Raw genomic sequence first — 27,042 nt, 5'->3', positions numbered from 1 at the left:
TCCAAGTTTCCACTTCTTGTAAACTTCTTTTTTGTGTTTAAGCTCACGAAGGATTAGCCTGGTAAGCCAATCTAGTCGCCTACCATATTTGCTTTTCTTACTGCACATCAGAATGGTTTGTTCCTGTGCTTTCAATACTGCCAGCTTTCCTAGATTTCTTTTACCTTCACCTTAGAGACTCAGGGGATCCTGCCCATCAGTTCTCCGAGTAAGTCAAAGTCTGTTTTTCTGAATCCAAGGTGTGTATTTTGCTACTCTCTTTTCTCTTTGGTTAGGATCCCAAAATTGACCATCTCATGATCTCTGCTGCCCAGATTGCCACCCCCGTCTACTTCCTCTACTAATTCCTCCCTGTTTGTGAGCAGCAGCTCTAGCTGCACATGGCCCCTGGTTGGTTCCTTCAGCACTTGTATCAGGAAGTTGTCTCCAACGTTCTCCAAAAACTTCCTGGATTATCTGTGTACTGTTGTTTTGGTCTCCCAACAGATGTCAAGGTGATAAAAGTCCCTCATGAGAACCAGGGCCTGAGACACAATCTGGAACCAAATCCAATATAGAGAATTATAAATGCTCATGTTATATGCAGCTATTGTCAGGCCAAGAGAGAAGGCAACAGAAATTAGTTGTGTTAGCAGTTTAATTTAATCCAAATTAAAGTTTGAATAGATTTCCTTAGGAATGTATAATGCCTCTACTCTATAAATATCATTCCCAATGTATGGAATTCTACTGAAGATTTAAACTAAAATATGGACCTCAGAGAAAAATGAATTGTATTTCAAAATTGAACTTGGTTTTCTGAAGGTTTATCTATGTTTATCATCAGCCAGAATCAGATCCAAACTGTTTTGGATGATATACACATATATTTACTTATGTACATACATACACAGAAAAAAAACCAGACAGAAGCAAGCAAGCAATACTGTAAAGACCATGAAAGTAAAATTAATTTGTAATTTTGACATGGTAGTAATTACTCAAGGCCCCCAAGTCATGCTCTTAAGCTTTACTTTTTCTTGAATTGTTGCATGGTGACAAGATCAAAATGTAGAAAAACCACATTAATAGGTGTTGGTGACACATATTTCTGAGGTGAAGAAAAAGATTGATATGCTTTTTATTAAGTATTTAGCATACCATTACAAGTGTCGCCTCCAGGAACTACCCTTGCACATCAGATATATTATCAGCCATTATGCAGCAGGAAACACATAAGCAGCCAAAGCCTCTTATGTTAAAACTTAGGTTAAAAATTCAGAAAGTTTTCTGAACCACTGATCATTACAAAGGCAGGTCAACATGTCCAGCAAAGAGAGAGAGATTTGGGTGGTTTGTCAACATTCAGGATGTGAAAGAGCATCCATGCACAACCTACTTCTAAAGTCATTACTAAGCCTTTCATGGCAGAGGCATCTAGACTGGGAAAGAGTTACAACAATGTTCTTTATGTGAGCCATTTCTATTGTAAAGTTGATGACATCAGCTCCAGATTTCAGGGGAGATTTAAATATATTTACCACCTCACTAAAACTGCCACCAATCCTGAAATTTACTGAGTAACTAGGATGGAGGTACAAAAAAACCTGAATATTTTTTGTTCCATGAGACAAAAAGATGGCAACCTGTGTCCAAAACAGAACTGTAATTAGGCCAGAGTTATAGCAGCTTATCAAAAAATGTGTGGCACTCTTTGTGGCTGGAAAAATCCCCAAATGAGTACAAAGGGTTTAATGTAGTTAATTTCATCCAATCCAAATCAGATACTATTAAAAGCCAACAATATTTTATTAAGATTAATGCTTGAACTCAGTACCAAAGTAGGTTTGGAAAAAGTTGTTTAACAACTGCATCCATGGTACAGAAAAAACAAGCTTTACTGATGAATTTTAATTCAACTGTACCAAAAGGATTTTGTTAGGCAAGAATTACCACTTGACAGGGATTATAGCTATTACCTGAGCCTCTCAAAAGATTGCCATAAGTCTTAACTACCTCTTCAAAGGACACTAACTGTATTTACAAGTAGAACAACGCTGTTTACATTGTGAATATTACACTTCTTTCCAGCAGTAGTAACATCAATAAAGTAAACATGAAGGTTTCCATGCAATTTTATTGCTCAGTTGATGTTTTTACCTAGCCCTAAAATGAGGTGCCACTGAGACAATTTCAGCTTCACACCTTTATTGTCACTACTAATGCATCCATTTCCAGGCTGCCTAAGGGATTCCTATGTAACCCACACACCTGGTTCACCTGGATCTGGTTCACTGTCCCACGTAGCAGCACTTAAACCAGCGTTTCCCACTGGCGGCAGGCCACGAACCCCAGTTTTTTATTAGCCCTGCCCACTGGGGATCCCTAAAAGGGAATTTCCTTCTGCTCACTTTACCGTGCAGCAGCAGGGTGAGTGGAACTGCGGGCAGGGATGGAGCTGGAGCCAGGGCCGCAGTGAGGCTGTCCCGCTACACTGCCCAGCTGGCAGGGCTATGTGGAAAGTGAATGTGGTGCTGGGGGGAGAGGGGGAAGGCACGGTCATGTGGTGGGGCCTGTTCCAGCAGCTAGAGGGTGGGGCCTATGTCGCAGGTGCATGGTGGGGAGCTGGGGCCTGCTGCGGCCCTGTGGGAGAGGATTGGGTCTGCCTGGGAGAGAGGAGTGGGGCTTGGGCCTGCCGTGACTGTGTGGTGGGGGAGGTGAAGCCTGCTGCGGGGGTCGGGGAGGGAGCTGGGACCTGCTGTGAGGAAGAGGGGGCCAGAATCTGCTGCATGACAGGGTGCTGGGATCTGTTCCGTCCAGTGGCTGGCTGCTCTGGTTGCTGGGGCTGAATGAAATAATATGGGGGGAGTGGGGGAAACTGCAGGAGTCAGGGTTGGAGTGTATAAGGGGGAGGGTACTTTTTTTTGGCAAATAGGATTTTTGTATTTGTATATTTGTTATTTGCATAATGAATATGCAAATATACAAATGTTGTTGGTCCACTGTTAGCTTGTAAACGGATTTGGCAGTCGCTCGTATAAAAAAATTGGGGGACCACTGACTTATACCACTCACAGAGAGAAAGAATGAGTTTGCTCTACAGACTTAGCTGAGAGCCAGCTGGCTTTTAGCTCAAGTGGTCGAGACTCACATACCAAGCTCCAGAAGTCCCAGGTATGGTTCCACCTGTCAGCATTATAAGTGGGGGCTTGTCTGGGATTTCAGGTGAGTGTCTAAAGCTACGGGTGCATTTCCTAAGCAAGGAGAAATATTTTACCCACAACCTACTGGGTGTGGTTCACTGTTCCATGTAGTAGCACTTAGATGACTTACAGAGAGAAAGAATGAGTTTGTTCTACAGCCTTAGCTGAGAGTCATGGGCTTTTAGCTCAAGTGTAGAGATTCGTGAACTAACCTTCAGAAGTCCCAGGTTCAGGTTCAGTTCTGCCTGTCAGTATTATACCTACACAGAGGAATCTGGCTGGCTGGCTCTCACCAGGGCTGTGTCTTCACTGGCATGAATTTCCGGAAATGCTTAAAACAGAATAGTTTTTGTTATAAGTATTTCTGGAAAAAGAGTGTCTACATCGGAAAGCCCTTTTTCCGGAAAAGCATCTGTGGCCAATGTAGATGCGTTTTTCCGGAAAAGAGCCCCGATCGTCATTTTCGCGATCGGGGCTTTTTTCCGGAAAAGACTACTGGGCTGTCTACACTGGCCCTTTTCCGGAACAGTGTTCCGGAATAAGGACTTATGCCCGAGCGGGAGCAGCGTAGCTTTTCCGGAATAGCGGCTGATTTTGTACAGTAGAGCTGCTTTTCCGAAAATTCAAGGGCCAGTGTAGACAGCTCGCAGCTTATTCCGGAAAAGCGGCTGATTTTCCGGAATAAGTGGCCTAGTGTAGACACAGCCCAACAGTATTGGTAGCAGAATTCTAAAACTCCACTTGGAAATTTTCCTTGGCATGTCAATTCTGGCACAAAATATGGTAGGTTAATGCAGAGTTTCCTAGATTCTATTCCCCAAACCCACCTGTGCAACTGCAGTAGATATTGTGTCTCACTATTAATGCTTCTTGAGGAAAATATTAACTTGAATTATTACATACCCACAAATGTCACTAAGTAAACAATGTACATTTCCTTTTCGTGTTAATCTAAAAAACTAAGGATAAAAATCCCCAACAATATACACTCAAGGAAATCTTTGAACCCAGTTTTAGTAAAACTACAGTTTAAAAAAATGTTGAGAGAAAAATCTGGTGTTCAAACAGTGAAAATACAATTTTGTATAAAACAGAAGACTAAGCAACACAACATTAAAACTGTTTTAAAAAAATCACTTTTTATTCATTTTAAAACAAAAGCTCTAAAAATGATATTCTTCCCTGGAAGAAAAGGTGTTATCTTAATAGTTCAGATTTCAAACAAGGCAGCAGTAGCTAAATAAAGATGCAGTAGAATCAATCAATCCATTACTACTATTATATACGTAGCACTCAAAAATGTATTAGTCATTTTCTTAAGTTGCTTTATTTTTAAATGCAAAAGATAACGGACTTTAAAAATAACTTGCTTCCTTTGCTGAAAGTTTACTCACATTTTACAGCCAATGGCTCCTTTATGGCTGTCATTCCACAGTGGTTACTTTTATTTGCTTTGCTTTTCCCAGGTGGGCCCCCCTATGTAAAGTAAAATGGAGAGGGGATAAGAGTTGACAGATTGTTTACACTGGTGCAGGTGCTATCACATGAAGGTTTGGCTGCTTTATACTGGTTGGATAGTCCTTGGATTCATTCCTTGCCAGGTATTTAGTTGTCCAGGGTAACATGAAGTTTAGATTTTATGGAGACCTCTGACCTTCCTTTCCCCCAGAGCTGCTGTAAAGATGTCAACATGTAAATGGCTTGTTTCCACCACAACTCAATAATGACAGAAATCTAGGTGAAACAACTTGTAGCCATTCAATTTTATTTTAAACGTGTTATGTCTTATAACTAATACATACTATGCAAAGCATTAAAAGGGACTTTAGTATTAGTTTATCACTCCCTAGCTCAGAACTGATGAAAGATTAAGAGAACGCCATACAAAAAATATAGCAACCCTACTATTTCAAGCTTACTCCCACAAGACCAGTCAATCAATTAAGTCACTTCTGGCTTTGAAACCAGTGTGTAAATAAAGTATGCTAGCTAGAAGTTTCTCTTCTTCTCCTATTTATTCTTTCAGAGCTACACCTCTGTGTGTGCTGCATCTGGCTTTGTTTGGACTGCTACAAACAAGGCTTTCCTTCCAAACGGCGCCTTTGCCATATCACGTGGGTGATACAGTCTATGTTGGCCTGTTGATGATGGGAAATCTACTCTATCATTTAGCTATATGTCTGCCCTGTGATAGTCATGAGTTGACAGAGAAGGTCAAAATTGCAGACCGTTGTGAAGAGGTGGCACCCACAAATCTTGTGTGTTACAGAACATCAATACGGATTTCACCAGCTGATTCTCGTCAACCCATTGGGACATGTAAATCCTAAACTGACTGTTGTCCAGTGTAATTGTATCTAGCAACATCACTTGGGAGTCAGGTTTGAAGGGACTGGGGGCAAACAACTCATTACAAATGGCAAGTATCACTGAGGATGGATATTTTTTGGCTAAACCGATACAACTTGATTTATAACTCAAAATGACAATTAAACCAACATCTAAAGACCTCAAGCCAACATCCATTTGCCCCCCTCATTTCAGTACTTAAAACTAGAGCATATTAATTATTCAAGACCTACCCCAAGTTCCTGACTGACCCATTGAATTCCAAGCCTGTGGGATTTGTGTAAACTACTGTATGGGGAATACCTGACTTCACAAGGGCTAAGATCTTTACACCAATCTAATTTATATCAGTATAGAAATAGGGGTAATGCAGGAAAGGGCAATTATCCTATTTCCCAAACTCCAGTGGGTACGGCCCCAACCATTACTCCTTAAAGATTTTAACCCGACTAATATGGGATTGATTCATGCTATGGGAGTAACCTACAGGTGAATGTGTGTTATAAGTCTCTGCTATGCCTGATGTGTGGAGGACAAGAAATTGTTAGAGGTATGGTCGGGGATCTTTAACTGATGCTGTAGTAGCTCATGGGGAGAGGGGCTAGCTCTGGAGGGTCCTCAGTTCAATTTCCAGTGTGTTGGCCAAGATGGCAGCCATCACACTAAGAAAAATCATTTCTGTTGTAATCCTATGAAAAACATATCAGTAAATTAAACCACAAATACCCATGCCATATCTTGTGATCATTCAACATAATCTGCACAATTCCTTTAAAATCCAAAAGTACCCACACAATCTGATAGCCCAAAACTCTACAATCAGCACAAAGCATGATAAAAGGCAAGAAGCAACATTTTTAATTGGCTCAGATCCAATGAGCTCTGCAGGAAGAAGGACCTTTGTGACAGTAGAGATGGTGCCCGGAAGGAATAAACAGAACACTTAAAAGGCCAGTGCCCTTATATTTATGTCTGTGATGCAAACTATTTGTAGTGCTTGAAAAGGGGTAGCAAGAAAGCTGTAGTGAACCCAAATGCTAAAAATTAAAGTTGGAATTCAGTTTATTTTAGAGTGGACAAAAGCAAGCAAGTTTTATTTTAACAACTCACCCTGCAATCTTCCAAACTCGCATAGTGATAATTACCCATAATTTTCAAATGGCTAATAGTTTCTAAAGAAGGATCAGATGTGTTAAATTAACGGGGTACTGAATGGCTGTGTCTACACTGGGCCACTTATTCCGGAAAATCAGCCGCTTTTCCGGAATAAGCTGCGAGCTGTCTACACTGGCCCTTGAATTTCCGGAAAAGCAACGATGCTCTACTGTACAAAATCAGCCGCTATTCCGGAAAAACTTTTCTGCTCCCGCTCGGGCATAAGTCCTTATTCCGGAACACTGTTCCGGAAAAGGGCCAGTGTAGACAGCCCAGTAGTCTTTTCCGGAAAAAAGCCCCGATCGCGAAAATGGCTATCGGGGCTCTTTTCCGGAAAAGCGCGTCTACATTGGCCACAGATGCTTTTCCGGAAAAAGGGCTTTTCCGGAAAAGCAGCCTGCCAATGTAGACGCTCCTTTTCCGGAAAAACTGAAAACGGAATACTATTCCATTTTAAGCATTTCCGGAAATTCATGCCAGTGTAGACACAGCCAATATGTATAAATTAGGCTCAAGCCTATACTTCAGAGATTCAAAAGTGCTCAAAGTGTTATATAGCATCTGTGCATAAGAACATAATGGCCATAGTGGGTCATACCAAAGGTCTATCTAGCCCAGTATCCTGTCTTCTGACAGTGGTCAATGTCAGGTGCCCAGAAAGAATAAACAGAACACATAATTGTCAAGTGATCCATCCCCTATCACCCATTTCCAGATTCTGACACCTCTGGTACCTGGGGACACCTTTTCTGCCCACCCTGGCTAACAGCCATTGATGGACCTAGCCTCCATGAATTTATCTAGCTTTTCTTTGAACCTTGTTAAAGTCCTGCCCTTCATAATGTCCTCTGACAAGGAGTTCCACAAGTTGAGTCAGGGTAATTAAAATCTTCTGGCAAGGCATTCCACAGGTTCACTAAGCTTTGTGAGACCAAATAGTTCCTTTTGTTGTTTTAAACCTGCTCCCTATTAATTTCATTCTTGTGTTATGAGAACAATAACTTTTCTTTATTTACTTTCTCCACACCAGTCATGATTTTACAGACCTCTGTCATATCCCCCCTTAGTTGTCTCTTTTTACAAGATAAAAAGTCCCAGTCTTATTGTTCTCTTGTCATAGGGCAGCCATTCCATGCCCATAATCATTATTGTTGCCCTTTTCTGAAATTTTTTCAGTGCCAACATAACTTTTTGAGATAAGGTGAGCAGATCGGCATGCAGTATTCAAAATGTGGGTGTATCATGAATTTATACAGCCAACTTAGGTAACCCCAATTCCAGTAGAGGTAAGTAATTGCTTTCAGGCTTTCTGCACAGGCACTATGGTGGAGAATGCTTTGGCAGAGACCTCTCAGGGAAGGATCAGAAGACGACCCCATCGACCAGAAGCATGGGTTGTGTAGTCCTAGGGATAGGGGTTCCATGACCACCACCCCCAGGAGAAGAAGACAGGAGGTGGCGGTTGAGGACTCACTCCTAAGAGGGACAGAGTCATCCATCTGCCATCCAGACCTGGAATCTCGAGAGGCGTGCTGCTTACCAGGAGCTAGAATTCAAGATGCGACCGAGAGTCTTCCAAAACTGATCAAACCTTCAAATAGCTACCCCTTTCTGCTTCGCCATGTAGGAAATAACAATATGGCCTAGAATGACCTTGAGCAGGTCACTGCAGATTATGTAATACTGGGAAGAAGAATCAAAGAATTTGAAGTGCAAGTGGTGTTCTCACCCATTCTCCCTGTTGAAGGAAAAGGTCCAGGTAGAGATCGTTGAATCGTGGAAGTAAATGCGTGGTTGCACAGGTGGTGTTGGAGAGAGGGCTTTGGTTTCTTCGACCATGGGACTCTGTTCCGGGCACAAGGATTGCTAGGAAGAGATTAGATCCATCTCACCAAGAGAGGAAAGAGCATCTTCAAGGGCAGGCTTGCAAATCTAGTGAAGAGGGCTTTAAACTAGGTTCACTGGGGGATGATGACCAAAGCCCTGAGGTAAGTGGAGAAGTGGGATACCGGGAAGAAACACAAGGAGGAAAGAGCAACAAAGGAGGACCCCTGATTCAAACAGAGAAGGTAGTGCAAACAACTAATTATCTAAGGTGTTTGTACATGAACGCAAGAAGCCTGGGAAACAAACAGGAAGAATTAGAAGCCCTGGCACAGTCAAAGAACTATGATTGGACAGGAATAATGAAGACTTGGTGGGATGACTCACATGACAGGAGCACTGTCATGGAAAGGTATAAACTGTTCAGGAAGAACAGGCAGGGGAGAAAAGGGGGAGGAGTTGCACTGTATGTAAGAGAGCAGTGTGACTGCTCAGCGCTCCCAGTATACAGAGGGAGAAAAACCTGTTGAGTGTCTTTGGGTTAAATTTAGAGGTGAGAGCAACAGAGGTGATGTTATGGTTGGTGTCTACTATAGACCACCGGATCAGGTGGATGAGATAGACAAGGATATCTTTAGACAACTAAGAGATGCTTCCAGATCGCAGGCCCTGGTTCTCATGGGGGACTTTCATCACCCTGACATCTGTTGGGAGACCAATACAGTAGTACACAGATAATCCAGGAAGATTTGGAGAATGTTGGGGATAACTTCCTGGTACAAGTGCTGAAGGAACCGACCACGGGCCATGCGCAGCTTGACCTGCTGCTAACAGGGATGAACTAGTAGGGGAAGTAGATGTGGGTGGCAACCTGGGAAGCAGTGATCATGGGATGGTAGATTTCACGATCCTGACAAAAGGAAGAAAGGAGAGCAGCAAAATACACCCTGGATTCAGAAAAGCAGACTTTGACTTCCTCAGAGAACTGATGGCCAGGATCCCCTGGGAAGCTAACATGAAGGGGAAAGGAGTCCAGGAGATATGGTAGTATTTTAAAGAAGCCTTATTGAAGGCACAGGAACAAATCATCCTGATGCACAGTAAGGAAAGCAAATATGGTAGGCAACCAGACTGGCATACCAGGAAAATACTGGGACAAGGATCTTGCGCAAAACGGACACATCCACATTGCCTGTTTTTGCGCAAAAATCTCTTGCGCAAAAGGCATCGGAGGAGATTATGCAAATGAAGCGTGACAAAATTCTAATCAGCACTTCATTTGCATTGTCTCTTTTGGCAGAAAACCGTAGTGTAGACATAGCCCTGGAGTATTGAATCCAGTTCTGCCTCCTCCCCCCCACTATAGAAAGCATGTGGACGCACTGGAGAGGGTCCAGCAGAAGGCTACAAAAATGATTAGGGGGTGGAGCACATGACCTACGAGGAGAGACTGAGGGATTTGGGTTTGTTTAGTCTCCAGAAGAGATGAGGGAGGGGGGAACTGATAGCAGCCTTCAACTTCCTGAAGGGAGGTTCCAAAGAGGAAGGAGAGAGGTCATTCTCAGTAGTGACGGATGGCAGAACAAGGAGCAATGGTCTCAAGTTACAGTGGGAGAGGTATAGGTTGAATATTAGGAAAAACTATTTCACTAGGAGGGTGATGAAGCACTGGAATGTGTTACCTAGGGAGGTGGTGGAATCTCCATCCCTAGAGGTTTATAAATCCCAGCTTGACAAAGCCCTTGCTGGGATGATTTAGTTAGGGTTGATCCTGCTTTAGGCAGGGGCCTGGACTTATGAGGTTTCTTCCAGCTGGAGGATTCTATGATTCTATGAATATTCTGGGTTTTATTTCATATCCCTTTCTTAATAATTCCTAACATTCTGTTGGGCAGCTTTTTTGCTGCTACACATTGAGTGGATATTTTCAGAGAACTATCCACAATGACTCCAAGATCTTTCTCTTGAGTGGTAATAGCTAATTTAGTTCCCATAATTTTGTACATATAGTTGAATTGTGTTTTCCCACATGTATTACTTTGCATTAAACATTAAAATGCTTCTGCCATTTTGTTGCTCGGTCACTTACTATTGTGAGATCCTTTGAAACTCTTCATGGGCTGCTTTGGACTTATCTATCTTGAGCAGTTTTATCATTTGCAAATTTTTCCACCTACAGTTTACTCCTTTCTCCAGATCATTTATAAATATGTTAAATAGGATTAATCCCCATATAGACCATCTGTGGGGCACCACTAGTTACCTCTCTTCATTCTGAAAACTGACCATTTATTCCTACCTTTTGTTTCCTATCCTTTAACCAGGCATCAGTCTATAAGAGGACCTTTCCTCTTATCCCATGACAGCTTACTTCGCTTCTGAGTCTTTGATGAGGGATCTTGTAAAAGGCTTTCTGGAAATCTAAGTGTGTTTTATTCACTGGATCCCCATTGTCCACATGCTTGTTGACCCCACCCCCCACAAATAATTCTAGTAGATTGAGGAGGCATCATTTCCCTTTACAAAAACCACGTTGACTTTTCCTCCAATAAATTATGTTCTTCTATGAGTCTGACAAGTCTGTTCTTTACCATAGTTTAAGCCAATTTGCCCAGTACTCACGTTAGACTTACCAGCTTACACTTTCCAGTATTACCTCTGGAGCCCTTTTTAAAAAAATGGTGTCACATTAGTTATCCTCCAGTCATTTGGTACAAAAGATGATTTTCACATTTAAGTTCCTTCAAAATTCTTGAGAAAGTGCCATCTGGTTCTGGTGACTTATTGCTGTTTAGTTTATCAGTTTGTTCTAAAACCGCCTCTAATGATACCTCAACCAGGGACAGTTCCTCAGATTTGTCACCTACATAGAATGACACAGGTTTGGGAATCTCCCTAATATTCTCAGTCATGAAGACTGATGCAAAGAATTCATTTCTGCTGTACTTTAAAAAAAAAACTCTAATACTTTGAGGTTTTCACTAGCTGTTCTTCAAATTCCTTTTTGGTGTCCCTAAAACATTTTTACACTTCATTTGAATTTATACTTCTTTCTATTTCCCTCACTAGCATTTAACTTCCACTTTTTAAATTATGCCTTTTTATCTCTCATTGCTTCTTTTACTTGGTTCTTAAACCATGGCATATTTTTTAATTTTGGGTATATATTTAAGTTGAGCCTCTATTATAGTGTCTTTGAAAAGTTTCCATGCAGCTTTGCAAGGATTTCATTTTTGGCACTGCATCTTTTAATTTCTGTTTAACTAACCTCCTCATTTGTGTGCACACGGCCAACTCAGATTTCCTACTCAACCCTACATCTAATTTCTCTCAAGCAGTTAGCCAACTGTTCCACACACTGACTCTCTTATTTCCTATAACTAATGAAGTAGAAAGCCAGGCTCATTTGTCACATCTTTCTGGTTGTTTGATTAAAGAGTGATTATTAACCACCTAACCAGATTCCATCACAGGGAAATTGTGAGGGGCTTGCCTTCAATGTTACATGGTTTAACTTCCAATGCTCTTCAGATGGCTGGTCATCTGAAGAACTGGGTTTTACTCACGAAAGCTCATGATACCATCTACATGATTTGTTAGTCTTTAAAGTGCTACTAGACTATTTGTTGTTCTTTAAGTTTTTCCTGTTACAGACTAACTTGGTTAACCCTCTGAAGCTTCCAATGCTCTGTAATTCTAAACCCCCTTATTTTCTTTAAGTAAAGGTTATGAAAACATTCTTGGTATTTGATATAAGAGAAAAATGTATATGTAATACAAATTCTTTTTAGTCTTGAATCTTTTTAAATCTCAAAATCCCCTGAAACGTGAGATTTGCTTGGAAACTGCACTAGATGTATGGGGGTGTGACGGGCCGGCCCCGTCACTCGCGCCAGGTCCAGGCGTGTGGACAGCTCGTGCAGCGAGCGGAGAGCCGGGGGAATGCCGGCTGTATTGCCGCGCATGCGCGGCAAGCCTGCAGCCGCTTTTAAGCGCGGCACCGGCACACCTGTGGGGGGGGCACACCCGCAGGCTGGAGGCGGCAGCGGAAAACGCCGAGGGAGTGGGGCGGAGGTCACAGGAGGGGCCGACGGACCGCACCGGGGGACTTGCGGCGGGGGAACTGGGGAACACCTCCCTACATCCCCAGGGCAAAATTCCCCAGGGCAAGAGGGGGCGAGCCGAAAGCCGCGGCGAAGAGCCCGAGCCCGGACTGGCCGGACCACAGGCTGCAGAGGAGCAACCAGGTGATGCGGGGCCCCGGGGGGGCGTTCCGACGGAGGCTGGGGCAACGGACTGGTGAGAGCTGGACCTGGGGAAACACAGGGACTGGAAACTTGGGAGGCCCCAGGGTCTAAGTAGGAGGGTTCTGACCATAGCGGGGCTCAATCCCGCTATAAGAGACCCTACTACGCCCTATAGGCCAAGAGTAAAAGGGCAGTGGGTAGCGGAGAGCCCCTCCGTGAACCGAACGCTGGCTCCCCTACCCCACAATCCTTTGGGGCTAAGCGGGAGGGGGGTAGTCCCCCCGTGACAGGGGGCAATATGAAGCATAAAAGTTATTATATACATGCTACTGGGAGTGAAACACCACTACATCTATTCAAATATTCCCTACATTTATAGTTAGAAGAGTCCCTAGCGTAAAAGTGTGTCAGATCTAAGGATCTACCAAAATGAAAATCACTTCTTATAAAGTCCTTTGTTTTATGATCCTCATAAAAGAAGACTCCCTCAGAGCACTTTCACAATTCAGCTTGGCTATTATTCCCTGCTTAGGAGAGTATCATAACTGGAATTGTTGGCTGATGAAAGGCACAAACAGAGGTGCCCTATATGTTGGGACTGAAGATGCTACACAAAAAACTTTTAACAATACAGGACCTCCATTAGTCAGTTTTATTACATTATCCTCTGTGATTGCTTCAGTGATCTTCCAATCTGAAAGTTAAGACTCTATTTGTGCTTTAATGTGATGACCACATTGTTGGTTAATTTCAATGGGTCTGCACATGAGTCAAGATTTACAGGATAAGGCCCTTAATTATGTGTTCTGCTCTAAAGCACCCAGCATTTGCCAAAATAGCTTTACGTTCCAGCAAAGCAATAATTAAGTAAAACATGTTAATGTGGTAATTACATAATCTTACAGAGTCTCTTGGGTGGAGATGTGCTAGGATACTAACTTGTGCTGGCAGAACCACCTGTCAGCCATGTGCTTTTAATAGAAGAGATGCACAGGTTTTTTCATGCAGGTTATTACGAAGCATGAATGACATTCACCTGCAGGTGCTCTGTGTCCTGTAATCCTAATCTCAGTCTCTCTGTCTCTTTATAGAGTTGAAAAGGATTTCCTGGGAGTAAAAGTAAATGAGACGGTTTGAAAAAGAATTTTGGGAATCAACTTCACACGTCTCAGACTACATCAGTTTCTTGCTCCTAAAGTAAATACAGTTGAATAAAACATAGACAATGGAATATTTAGTATTTGAACAACTAGCTTCAGTCATTTTGTACTTGAGACATAAACTTTGCTAGCTCTGTAGCTCCACTTCAGCGAACTGCTCTCCCACCAACCACCTTCCCTCAACTCCCAAGCCCTGCTTGCCTTCCATTGCTTCCTTTTATTTCATGTGTGTACATAGATAATCCTTTGGAAAAGCTGCTCCAGGACCTTCCTTTTCTCTCTTTCACCTGTTACGTATCTAGCAGGAAGGATAACGGTTGCTCAGTGGTTATCCATTTCCACAATACATATTCCTTTGCTATTTGGGAGATGAACTCTTCATTGGGAATTGATGGTTTAGGACGGAGAGGATCCTCTGCCACCCAAGTATGCAGAAGCCAGAGTTACAGGGAAAAAGAAAGAAACAGTTGCATGTGCATCCTCCTTTACAGGTTCAGCTGGTTGTTCTTCTCTGTTATGGGAATGCTATGTAGATGCTAACTAGTTAATAGAAAGTGTGTAAATGTCTCAACATCTTCATCAGTTACTTGTGTAATAGAGGGGACTGTATGCTTATAAAATGTGTGGATCAGGGCTGGATTAAGACCTTTAGAGGCCCTAAGCACTGAAAAGATTATGGTGTCCCCCGCCCCATATGTAATTCAAAATAAAAACAATACTATACCGTAAAATCTTTTTTTTTTTTTGTGCCCCTGCTTCGCTGGTTCCCTAAGCACGTGCTTAGTCTGCCTAGTGGGTAATCCAGCCCCAGTGTGGATGACACCAAGATGAGATGGGGTTGCTAGTACTTTGTCAAAGTTGTTTTAAATTCTAATCCTGTCCTCCAAATTAGAGAATTGCACTGCAATCAATAAAATGAAATTAAATTTTAAAAAAAAGCAAGTGCACAATAGCTACCTTAAGAAGGAAAAAATCAAATACACATCTACAAAATGGGGAATAAGTGGCTAGGCAGTAGTACTGCTGAAAAGGAACTGGGAGTTAAAATGATTCACAAATTGAATACAAACCAACAATGTGATACAGTTGCAAAAAAGGCTAATATTCTGGGGTGTATTAGCAGAAGTCTGAAATGTAAGACATGGGAAATAATTGTCCTGATCTACTTGGCTTACAACAGCCTCAGTTGGCGTATTGTGCCCAGGTCTGGGCTCTACATGTTAGGGAAGATATGGAAACTCTGGAAAGAGTCCAGAAAAGAACAGTAAACATGATGCAAGCTTTAGAAAAATCTGGTCTATAAGGGAATGTTAACAAACTGGGCATGTTTAGTCTTGAGAAGATGGAGGGAAGCCCTGATACTTTAAGGACTGTTATAAAGAAAATGATGGTCAATTTGGTCTCCATGTCCACTCAACGACAGGATAAGAAATAATCAGATTAATCTGCAAGGGAGATCTGGGTTAGATAGTTAGATTTTCTTAATATCAGAGGGGTAGCTGTGTTGGTCTGTAACTTTAAAAACAATGAGCAGTCCTGTGGCATCTCTGACCAGGTCTACACTAGACCTGGCAGGTCGGCTTATCTTAAGGCATGCTTTGGCAGCGTCCAAACTAAGGGAGCAAATGCTCCCATCTGCTTCCCCTTACTCCTTGCAAAAGGAGGAGTGCCACTGTCCTCGGTGTTTGATTTAAAGTTCTATACTAGACCTGGTAAATCAAACGCCAGAAGATCGACCTCTGGAGTGTCAAACTTCTGGTAAGTATAGATGTGTCCTCAGAGACTAACAAATATATCACGAGCTTTTACCCACAAAAGCTTGTGATATAATATATTTGTTAGCCTCCAAGGTGCCACAGGACTGCTCGTTGTTTCTAACTATCAGGACAGTTATGTTCTGGAACAGGCTTCCAGATTGTGGAATCTACATTACTGGAAGTTTTTAAGAACAGGTTGGATAAACACCTGTCAGTGTTGGTCTAAGTTTACTTGGACGTGCCTCAACATGGGGGCTGAACAAGATGACTTCTTGGGGCGTTTCCAACCCTACATTCCTATGATTCTATAAACTAAAATGTATATACATTTATCTACTGGTGTGTAACATGCAGCATTGTGCATACATCAGTAGGTTCAATAAAGTTGTTATGCTCTGCCAATGATTTCCTGATTAAGTTATTAATTAGTAAGTTTTTGCACTTTGGTTTCAGGTCAGTCTTTTCTCTTTTCTCAGTGGCAATGGCCCCCTCTATGTATGGACACAATGATTTTCAATTCTACTTGTAGTGCCACAATATACATTGTTATCAACAAAGTAGACTGCTTCCTGTGAAGAAGGTGAGAACATATTGTCAGTCTCATTGTATTCTGAACAAAGTGAGCCATAGTGATGTTAAATGATTTGTCTAAGGCCACACAGCCAGTCAGTGGCAACATTGGAATAAAACTCAGCTTTCCCAGTTTCCACTCAACTGCCTTGCAGATGAAAAACAACAAGAGGCCTGCTGCTCATAATTGGCTGCCTGGTGATCTTCCTTGACCCCCTCTCCCCCGCCCCTCTTCCCCTCAAAACTTTTCCCCCTTACCTTCACAGATATTATGCAACACACAGCAAATTGCAACAATGGGAATATTACTTTTGCTGAGGTCTAATCTAGCCAATAAACTTTATCAGAATCTACTACCACCATTCTGCACTTGCTCAGCCTAAAGTTTAACTGCTCCTTACTGCTATTCACGCTGCCTGTGCCCAGCTTAAGGAGTCATGGGAGTAAGGTGTAGGCTGAGCCTCCAAAAGATAACTGTTGGCATTTCAATGTCCCCAGTGGTAATTTGCCACTCTGGGAAAAAACTTGTCTTGCAGCTTTCAGAAGAGACCAGAGTTCTTAATTTTGTGTGTGTCATGCATCTTTTCTGACCATCTCACAATGATGTTGGTGAAACAGCCCTTGTGATCCACCAGCACCTGCAACATCACTGATAATTATCCCGATAAGTTTGTGTGTCCTTTGGCAAGGTGGTCAGATGCCAAGATAGGGATATGTGTTCCATCAAGCACCTGACAAGTTAGAGAATCCCACTGCAGCAAAGCCATCTACTGTGTCCTACAGAGTCACTATACTTTAAATGCTTAAAATATTGTAAACCTGCATGTGCTTTGTCATATTCAGATAAATTGACATTTAAATATTTTTTATAGTGAAACAGAGTCACCATAGTTCCCCAGAGTCACTATACTTCCTAGCAGAAGGGTATTGATTGTTCTGGCTACTTGGATCACAGCAGCCCCCACTGTAGATTTACCTACTCCAAATATTCCCAATTACTCACTAGCACTCTGGTATTACAAACTTGTACAGAGTTATTGCCACTCGCTTCTCAGCTGTCCTATCGGGTCTCCTTCTGTTATAGCTGCACTTCAGGGTGGGGGAAAGCAATTCACAATGTTCCATGGAAGTGGCCTTACACATGTAAAAATATTGTAGCCACTAGTGGTCATCCCATAGCTGCATAACTATTTGGTCCCACCAGTCTCTGCTTATTTCCCAGGACCAGAATCGGCATTCCATTGCGTCAGCTGCTACCAGCACATGCCAATTGCTGCATTCAGTATGATCCTGCATGTCTGTGTGTGTAGCCTCCTCGCATTTTTCCTGGCACAGGCTGTTCTAGCTATGCAGCAGTTTGTCCAGAGCCTCATGGGCAAGGTGTTTGCAATGTTTGCCACAGCAGTTTGGAGCGGGTCCATGCTTCCCATGCTATGGCATCTGCACCCTTAGCCAAGAAAAAAAGGGTATAAAATGATTGTTTGAGTTGCTTTCAAGCAGAGAGGGAGGGAAGAGAAGTGCATCATGGGAAGCTGACATACCCAGAATCACCTGCTGCAATGTTTTTGTCCCATCAAGCATTGGGAGTCTAACCCAGAATTCAAATGGGAGGCAGGAAAAATCAGATTGCTACCCACAGTGCATCAATGTTAGTGTCAATATTAGCAGTGGTAGTGGAGACGCCCTCTGTGGGCCAGATATATTTAGTGAGGACAGGCGTCTTCAACTTTATAAAATTGGATGCAAAAAATCCACCTCAAATTTGACTTAATTTCATAGTATAGATATACCCTGAGTTATAATGGGTGGGTATAGTAAGGTACTTACATTGGGGGGAGGAAGGCTGTAGTATGTACATTGACATAAATTAGGTTGACTTAAGCTGCTTTACCTAGACCTAACTTTGTAGCATAGAAAGCCTAAGCTGTACTCCCTTACCCATCCACCATTACACCAGACTTCAAGGAGGACTGTTCATATGAATAAAGTTAGATATTTTTTAAGTATCAGAATCACAGCTTAGTACTTTAGGGCCCAATTCTGAGAGATTCTGAGCACACTCAAATCCCACTGAAATTAATGGATATTGATCCAAATAGCCCTGTAAAATGGTATGCATCAATACCTTAATTTAACATTTCTGTTTGTTTAAGATCCAAAATAGAATCCAGCTCATTCACCCTTATCTATACTGGCTATGAAATGCTGATGTGCAAAGTATAATAAAAAACTATTTTATTTAGGAAAATAAGCAGACATGATAATGAATATATAGAGACAATTGGAATTTTTAGCATCACTTTTCTGAGCATAGCCCAACTTTTAACTGCTAAACTTTATACAGTAAGTTTCACTGTTACAAATAAAATCATACTGATGTATGAAGGAAAATTATATAGCTCAGTCCTGAGCCAAATCTTAAACGACAAATGTCAGTGCTCAACAAATTTTGTGACTGATCTCTAGATAAACCCCAGAAATATTTAAAATGGCACCTCCAGAATGCTGCATAAAAGCATTATTCAGAAAAAACACATATTGACTCAGAAACAATCTTTCTGGAAGCAACTATTTTCATCTCATCTTCAGTAAAGTGTTTGCACAGTTACTGAAGGATTGCCATTAACTTAGGAGATGTACATGTCAACATCTCTTGAATTTTCCTGTGTACCATTGTTTCTTGTCAGGTATATTCGCCAAAAAAAAGATAGGCCCAATTTATCAAACATTTAACTGAGAGCACTTTGAAACTTCAAAACGATGTACAAATATTAACTACTTAATCATCACAACACCTTCAGATAAGCAAATATAATGAGCACTATAATCTGGAGAGAAAGGATGATGCACTAACCTAGGAGGTTGGCAGTCTGTGTTACAGTCCCTATTCTGCTGCAGACTTCCTGTGTGATCCTAGGTAAATCAATTAGCCACAGTATACCTCAGGTCCCCATCCATAAAATGGACCTAAATGTAAGATGGCTTGTGATCCAAGTATTTATCTAAATCAAGAAACAGACAGAAGTCACCTTCACCCAATATTGGCCTAGGACAAAGTAGATGAATGGTGAGAAGTTTCTTAAAGAGAAACAGATTAGCTCATGACACTTGGCTAAAGTAACAGTAAGTCAAATGAACCAGTACTAGAACCCAGAATAGATCTGGTTTAAGTCCTATGCCTACAGTCCTTTCGACCCCAGTCTATCAGGATCTACCATTAACTTGCTGTATTAATGCCACTTGAGTGACTAAGTCTCATGGGTCACACACACACAAAAAAAGACATGAGTTTAGATGGTGATTGTTATACTTTGGTATGACTCTGAATTGCAAGTTTTCAAGGACTTCAGTAAGAGTTACAGGTTCAGATATAATGCAAAATGTAAGCCTTTTAGTCCATAAACTGATATTTACTTTCTTATATATTCATAAAAGACAAATAAGTGGCTCCCTGTGTAAAGTATTTGTGTTTCAGAAGTACATGAATAACTATTTAAAGAAAATAATTCTTGTCTGCAAGGTTCATGTTGAAACATAAAAATACGTGTAAACTTTCCTAAAACCATCAAGTTAAGTCTGTCAGAAGTACAGTAATGTGTACAATCCTTTAAAATCACATAATATGCTCCAACATGTTCACTTAGTTGCATCTAGGCTATAATGAAAACAGCTAAACTCTTACTTGAGTAAAAACACAGAATCGGTTGATTTTACATGGGCCCAAGTTGAAAATGCAAAGTACTTCTGAAAGTTCATAAAAGCATCCATGTCACTACAGAGCTTATAAAACTGGCAACTGCTATCTTAAACTATTGTATTAATTTAAATGGATGAGCCCAGAGTAGTAAAAGTAAAAGTTATCATAATCCAGACAGTTCAACATTCAACAATTTTAAACAAGGTTCCAGGCTTGGGATACAAAAACTTCATCCTGTTGGTACCATGGCAAATACACCATTAAATATCTTTTTTATCTTTTAATAAAGAAATGGAAAAGAAAGAAAAACAGTTTCAGCATTTGAAATATAATGTATTAAATATGGCTTTTTTTAACTACACCCCTTGTTTCCTTTCCATTTAGCTAGAGAGTTCTTAAGACAGAAAGAAATTGCTTAACAGTCTTTTAGATTATATTAAATGTGATAATAGATGTCCACTTTGTGGGAGCAAAGAAAAAGTTAGTTGAAATGGGGTGAAGCTGTTATGGCTGTTATTGTTAATGTCTGATCATGTTTTCTGAGACAACAAAACAAGACAAACCCACACAAAAAGGAAGATAAAAGAATAGCAAAAAGAAAACACAGCTTCTGTCTCTAGCACTGACTTCCCCTTGTAACTTCCCTGCTACAAGGTAGGAGACTCACCATATCATCTAATCAGATGTTCAGGCATAGTCTACATTACTGCAGTAAGTTAACTTAAGTTTTACTATTCCAGCTACCTAAATAATTCATCTGGAGTTGATGTAGCTAAGACTTACCATGGCGTCTATTGATGGGAGACACTCTCCCATTAACTTACCTTATGCTTTTAATCCTGGTGGAGTACTAGAGTTGACTGGAGAGCACTTTGCCATCAATTTAGTGGATCTTCTCTAGACACACTAAATCGACCCCCCCACATACTACATCGATCACAGTAGTGTGAATTCCCAGTAACTGGGGACATGGTCTCAGATATGGCAAACGTATACAGTACCAGCTTCTCAAGACATTGTGTATAGCTGCCTCTCTGGTCACAGGTTCAAGTGTTGCAAATTATGGAGTCTTTGCGGAGTAAAGCAGAGTCTTATTAAACAGAAGACTAAAAGGTAAGAGATAGGAAAGAAAAGGAATAAGGTGGGGGAGGTGGGGATTCTTGTTTACCATGCATGGTCTTAACACAGTTCTTCAATTTTATCAGGAGGCATATGTACTGTTCATACTTCTGCATCTTTTCCTATCATCATTTGTTGTTATAAAGTGTCACAATAACCTATTAACTTACACTCACTTTTTACACTTGAGCTTACAATTTGGGCATACAAGTTAACCCTGTTATCACAACACAACTAAACATTCTGATTTTATACAGTAGGATAATATCCACCCTAAATAGTCAACACCGGTATCTTATTTGGAGAACTAAGTGACATTTTTGTTCCAGTTGATGCAGATTGAGGTCGACAGATGGGAAGACTATACCGACATGTAAAAGGGCTCTTTAAAGCTAACATGGCTCCAAGTAGAATAGGAAATGATTCCCAGGTACAATAGACATTTACTTCTCCCAGTAGTAAAACTTTATAAGAAATGACACTATTATGGAAAACTTCAGCATATTAGAAGCAACCACAAGTGACAAACCATTTTAATGGATTTTTCATTGTTCCCAATTCTTGTGATTTTTATGATAAGTCTTACAATATTTGGGTTTTTCTTAAAGCCTGGTCTTCTATACTCATCTATTTAGGTGAGAATCTCAGCTTTTTTAAAAAAATGAAGTTTCTAGCTTTTGTATTTATAGAGAAAAGTTTGAAAATGTGATGACTCAAAGTGAAGCCAAGAGGCAAATGAAAACACCAACAATTTCTCCTCCTCCTCCCCCAAAATAAAAGAATGGTTACTTTTAAACCAGTCTCATGACTGTTTGGGGGAATGATTTTTGATTCCTGAACATCTGAACTTAGCCACACCACCTAGAATGAATCAGAACCGAGTACCTAACTACAACCAACACTGACAGTGTTTTATGTTTGAAAGGGTTCTCATTACAAATCTTGCTACAATTCTATCTGTTCTAGATACTTATTGAACCCACTTTTACTGTAGTATCTCATTGTCTTTCAAGTTATCAATCTTCACAACAGACCTTTGATGCACAGAAGTGCTATTAGCCTCATTTTACAGATGGGAAACCAAGGCAGACAGACTTAATGACTTGCTTAAGATCACTCGGGAAGTCTGGCAGAGCAGGGAACTAAGGTCACATCTCCCAAGTCCCAGGTGAGAGATCGAAGCACTGGACCATCTTTTACCATCTGTTGGCTTTCACGTTTCCTTCTTTCCATAAAAGTAGACTTCTCCCATGAGACAGATATTTCCAAGGCTTTGATTCATCAAGGTAATTGAGACCCTAATATAGGGATGTAAGCGACTAGTCAACCAAAAGCTTATTGGATAGTCAACTAGTCCTTCGACTAGTTGCTTCCCTCCCCCTTTGCAGCTCACACCAGCAACATTTCCATGGGGAGCAGGGAAGGCAGGTGGGGCCAGGTGTGTTCCGGGAATCAGCTGATTCCCAGCTCGGGCCCAGTTCCATATGCTGCACCTCTGCTTTTTAAATGGTTTAAGAGCCAGCAGGCTCTTAATAAGTTTAAAAATCAGAAGCTCAGCAGGAGAGATCCTAAACGAGCTGGGAATCAGCTGTCCTGGAAACCCTGGTTTTGACCAAGGGCAGGAAGGGATTGTGATCTGGGGCAGAGAATTGGGGTGCAGAGTCTGGAAAGTGGTATGGGTTCAGGAGGAGGCAGAGGGTCTGACATATAGGGTAGAGGCAGGAGTGGGGGGTAGAGAAGTGGGGGGAAGAAGAGGCTGGGGTGCTAGAGGCAGGCTTTGGCTGGGAGACTTATCTGGGTAATTCCCGGCCAGCAGCTTAGCAGGTTTCTCATGCAGGCTCCCTGCCTGCCCCACCCCCACACAAGCTGCAGGGGCCATGTGCATCTGTGAATAAGAGCCTGAGAGGAGGAAAGAGGGGTGCTATGCCTGCTCCCTGATCTTCAACAGTTGTCATTGGCTAGAAATTGGCCAATAGGATTGCACTAGGGGCAGGGCAGCACATGAAGCCTCTCCCTCCCCTTCTCCACATTTCTGAAACACAAATGGCCCGGCAGCCGCTTTTCTGAGCAGCGTGCAGAGGCAGGCAGGGAGTCTGCCTGAGGCTCCCCGCTGTGTCCGTGGGCTGGGTCTGGTGGCCTGGCAAGCTGGATTCCGCCTGCAAGCTATATTTTGTCTGCACTAGCGGACATTTAAAAATGGCGGCGCACGGCAAGATGCAAATGAAGCCCGAGAAATTTAAATCCCGGGCTTCATTTGCAACTCCGGTTGCCCACATTACCACCCTAGTTCGAACTAGGGTGGTAGAGTAGACATACCCTAACGTATTGTAGACATGCCCTAAGATATCCTTGAATAGTTGCATTCCTTTATGTCTTTTGTAAGTCTTTAGTGAGCTTCTAATATTCCCCACTGCTAAATAAATAAATAATATCTGGAAGAAATTTTTTTTTAAAAGGGAGTCCCCCCCCCCCCACCACCCATTTTTTTTTTTTTTTTTTTTTGGCCTTTAAACTGCAAGGGGCATGACCCTATGAAAAATGATAACAGGCAATTTCCCCTGGTTAGTGAGCTTAATTCCCAAGATAACTAGCAGAGTAAATCTTTCAAGCCCTGTCCCTAAAGCCTTTCATTAATTAAATAATCCTGTGTCTCAAAGAAGCTAATTGTGACCATGGGGAACAGGGAGATGTAGATCACATTTTTCTTAGCCACTAAGTAATCTGAGATAGCAAATTCTTCTGCTTTATTTGTATACTAAAATAGTTGGATTATATATAAGGTATGATTGCTATTAAGGGACAGAAAAGGATTGTATGGGACAGAAAGAGGCACAATGCGAGATAGTAAGAGAAAGAATGAATGACAAGAACAGATTAAATCTGACGTCCAATGAACAACTAGCCGTTAAAGTGAGGTTATCGTAATGTATCTGCCAACTGACAGGCACTTATTACCTTAACCTCAGTGATGTGCTATTAGATGTTCACTATTCAAAGAGCTGTTAACAAGTACATGCTTGAATACCAGGAATCATCTGTCAGAAAGAACAATCAGGTGAAGTTGTCAATAAGATAACAGGCTGGGATCTGAACTAGTTGTAAAGGTGCTCTTAGTAAAAATTCCATAGGGAAAGAGGCAGCATGAAAAATTGCTAAGAAATGTAAGGGCTCATAGACTGCATGTAAGCAAGCTATAATGGCCTTCCTCTTCCTCACTTTGAGTTATATCATCATTGCCTGAGATCAAGCAGGGTGCAATAATAATCTTTAAACCTTTTTTTTTTTTTTTTTAATCAAAAAGGTAATTTACATCCTGGTAGCCTTTAAGTTTTGCACATATAGGGGAGTTCCTCTGAAACTTACAATCGCATGGTATTTTAATACAAGGTACATCCCCTAGTGGCTGTGCATTCTGCACAAGACCTGAAATGAAACCCAATGCCTAACTAGGCTAGCCATGTTACACAATATCTATCTCACCTCTTGTGTGCTTGGAACACGTTGTTGCTCGACTTTTGATTTTTAAGATAATTTTTAGACAATTAAGATAATTTACACTAAATTGGAACAGGTGTAGGAATTCATCATTAGCTTGGATTTACATTCCACAAGAGGAATATCAAATTGACATGTACCAGCAAGGTACTCCTAAAGGAAGGATAGGGCTTCAGGTGTCCGTTTGCAAAATACAATCCACCTGATCAGTTACTAAAGCAAGTAGATGCAACTAGTTGGAATAGCCTCCAGACAGTGCCAGAATCAAGGACAGTAAGCCACCTTTTTGTCCCAGCTACAGTTCAGATAGATTGGAGGATCTGGGCCAACATGCGGGCTTATTGTTGATTATTTTTTAAACTGAGATGAAGGTGGGATTTGAATGTGTGTGTTTTTAATTAGTTTGCTGTTTAACACAATTTTTCTGTTTGAGAAAACAGGTTTTTTGAAAAAACAAATTCAGCATGTGCCTATCCAATTCATGACAATAGATTTGTACAAAGCAGATAAAGGACTTGTCCTGTGGGAAATGTCAGATTTTTGAGTAGTTTGAAACATTCCTGTCTAGCTCAGATGCCAGCTGATAATCTTCCCTCCTTCCATCATTGTGTAATAAACATCAGGCAGAAGACAATACCATGCAGTCTTACAACCATGAGGGGCTAAGAACAGAGCACAAATAATGGCAATGACAAGTGGGAGTCAGGTGGTGTGTTACCAGAGTCAGACAGTGGTCTTTTGGGAAGAAAGCAGATTCCAACCTAGCGTACAACGTTACTGTGACAACACTTATCATGACTCTACAAGTTGTAGGGAATCTGACTAGAAGGAGCAATGGCCAAATTTGTTTTCCAAACTAGCCTTCAGGAGAGAAGAACAGGAGACACATCAGCACCTTGAGCCAGCCCTCTGAGCGATGCAAGTTACACGGACCTAAGCGCAGCTGCACTCATTGCTACTTTGGCAGGGGAAGTTCTCCCACCGATATAGCTCTCACCACTTTGTCCGTATGGCATAGAGCATCTTTACTAGCAGTACTACAGAGGCATAGCTACCTTGGTACAGCTAGGGATGAATGTAAGCGAGTAGCCGACTACTCGTTTCCCTGCCCCCTTGCTACCTCTGTATCCGAGGGGAACAGGAGCTGGCACTGGGGGAGCCAGCTTAAAAGCTGATTTCCCCCTAGCACTGTCTCTGCGATACTGCCTATTCCCCCCAGTGCCTCAGTAGCAGAGGGGATGGTGGATGGAGAGGCTGCTGCAAAGCAGCCCCTATCCACGGCAGCCCGGGCTGGCTGTGGGCAGAGGCTGCTCTGGCAGCAGGCCCTAACTGCCACGAACAGAGGCTGCTCCGGCAGCAGCCCGTTTGCAGCCAGCCCAGGCTGCCATGAACAGGGGCTACTGCTGAAGCAGCCTCTGCTTTGCACCAGCAGTCCAGGGCCAGGGCCCAGCTCCCTGCTGGGATCCCCCCATGAACAGGGGCTGCTGAACCTGGCATGAACCGCAACTGAGCAAGCCTGGTTCAGATCCCACTAGTGCTGGTCCGGGACTGCTGTAGCTGTTCATTTTAAATGTAGTACCTATCCCTGCTGCAGCTCCACAGTTTAAATGTCATTGGAGCCGGGACTGCTCCTGGACTGGCACGAGCCGGGACAGAGTGCCTTCCCTTAGTGGCTAATCATGCAGTTGATACCAATTGTATTGACTACACAATTAGTCAATTACCTGACTCTTAATATCCTTAGGTACAGCTACGCTGCTGTAGTGATTCTAGTGTACACCAGTCCAAGTGAAGTTCATCCATGGTGGAGGAAAAATCAATGCTAGTAGGACAGACTTTGGAGCCAAGGTGACAAGCACAGTGTATGCCACGTTACTAAGGTTCTGAGATGCTAGATGCCCTTTGCTTTCCATTGATTTCAGAAACTTCTAATCCTAGCTCTATATATTCAAACAAGCTTTGAGTTTTGATGCCACTTTGTTATAACAGAACTAGTGCAATCATCGAGACAAGTATTGCGGCATTTTTTTAATTGAAGGACTAGATGCCTGCATAATTAACAACATCTGCAGTTATGCAAATGTAAACCACAGTAAAGGTAATCACCACATTTCAGAGCATAATCTGTGAGGGTTGAAGAGGAATTCTTATCTACGCCCTCTCGATAATGGACAGATTTTAATCTTCCTCTGAAACAGATGTTGGGTACTGCCTGAGGCAGATTACTGATCTAAAAATGTATATCCTCATCTAGTGTGTCAACTTGTGTGTTCAAATATTCAAACAATTTTTATTCTACAGTCTGAAGATTAAGCTGCAGTTATTTGCTCCACTAGCTATTAAAGGAGACATACCAACAACCCACCAAATACCACAGAAGGATTTTCAGAATTGTAATACTGTAGCCACCAAGGGTTTATAACCCATGACAAAAAAGTGGACACTGTTCTATATAAGCTTGCTATTTAAATAAGTGACTAAATAAGT

The 27,042-nt window shown here is 41.8% G+C and overlaps 1 protein-coding gene across 6 annotated transcripts in view; it reads right to left on the bottom strand.

The window, feature by feature from the left end:
• The window catches only part of LYPD6B (LY6/PLAUR domain containing 6B), a 129,346-nt gene that overhangs the window by 88,633 nt on the left and 13,671 nt on the right, over window positions 1–27,042 (bottom strand). For 4 of the 6 annotated variants that reach the window (XM_075933356.1, XM_075933351.1, XM_075933352.1 and 1 more), the window contains exon 2: window positions 4,577–4,658. The exons of the other annotated variants lie outside the window; for them this stretch is intronic. The gene's annotated coding sequence lies outside the window, so the exon portion shown is untranslated. The remainder of the gene's footprint in view (window positions 1–4,576; window positions 4,659–27,042) is intronic. 6 annotated transcript variants of the gene reach the window in all.

Source organism: Pelodiscus sinensis, chromosome 7 (genome assembly GCF_049634645.1).
Source record: "Pelodiscus sinensis isolate JC-2024 chromosome 7, ASM4963464v1, whole genome shotgun sequence".
In the NCBI taxonomy this organism is placed as follows: domain Eukaryota; kingdom Metazoa; phylum Chordata; order Testudines; family Trionychidae; genus Pelodiscus; species Pelodiscus sinensis.
This window is presented reverse-complemented; position numbering and strand designations above follow the sequence as displayed.